A 1,078-nucleotide genomic window follows, 5' to 3' on the forward strand; every position below is an offset into this window, starting at 1 on the left:
TGTGAGGAAGGGACTGGCCTAGGTGCTGTGGGAACACCCTCTCCACTCTCAAGAAGCTGCAGGTGCAGCTGAGCTCAGATGGGGCTCACATTCCTTCTGATCCCCAGCTTACCCTCCAGTCGTTGATCACAGAAGTCTGATCTTCCTGAACCGCACATTTTCAGTTTATCTAACAACCCTGCTATCTATCTTTGCTATGTTTTTTTTTCTTATTAGATGTAAAGCTTCCAACTTTCAGACCCCACTGCTACTTTTTTCAGAATTAATCAGCCTTTTTCTTTTCCCCTCTTGAAACAACTATGCCATCCGTTTGATCCTGTCTTTCTAATATAGTTGCTCAACATTTACAAAACAATGTTTCTTTATACTCTGGTTTCTCTTCAGATGGTATAAATCTTTTGCCTTTTACAAAACAATGTTTCTTTTTTTTTTTTTAAGTTTATTTATTTTAAGAGAGAGAGCAGGAGGGGCAGAGAAAGGGAGAGAGAATCCCAAGCAGCACAGAGCCTGATGCAGGGCTTGAACTCACAAACCATGAGATCATGACCTGAGCCAAAACCACTTAACCAAACTGAGCCACCCAGGTCCCCTGACATGAGCCAAAACCAAAAGTCAGATTCTTAGCCTACTGAGCCACCCAGGTACCTACCGGGTTTTATATTCTTATTTATAATTGATCTTAAGTTTTTATGAATTTCATGTTGATGTGTATTTTCAAGCATCGTGACTAGCGAGTAATTTCAAATAAAGACTGATTTGCTGGTTTGCTGTACTATTTGTTTAGGTAAACTTTTAATTAACTTTTTTTTTTCTTTTGAAAAGAATAATGTAACCACATGGCCTGAAATCCATGTACCAAAGGGTATGTGGAGAAACTCTCTCTCCCTCCTCTTTTCTTCTTGGAGGAAAGTGTTGCCATTTCTTGGGTAGATTTCCAGAGACTCGCTATGCAGCTGTCTGCACAAGTTTAAGTTATATGTACATACACATGTCCCCTTTTTTGAACAGAATACTTGCTTCCTAAACTCACTGTTCTACAACTTGCTTTATCTCATGATGTTGCTTATTCTGTCATAGT

At 39.3% G+C, this 1,078-nt stretch overlaps 1 protein-coding gene across 1 annotated transcript in view; it reads left to right on the forward strand.

Annotated features, from left to right (window-relative positions):
- The window catches only part of PTDSS1 (phosphatidylserine synthase 1), a 59,339-nt gene that overhangs the window by 7,039 nt on the left and 51,222 nt on the right, over positions 1 to 1,078 (forward strand). The window lies entirely within an intron of this gene.

Source organism: Suricata suricatta, chromosome 15 (assembly GCF_006229205.1).
Source record: "Suricata suricatta isolate VVHF042 chromosome 15, meerkat_22Aug2017_6uvM2_HiC, whole genome shotgun sequence".
Lineage (NCBI taxonomy): Eukaryota > Metazoa > Chordata > Mammalia > Carnivora > Herpestidae > Suricata > Suricata suricatta.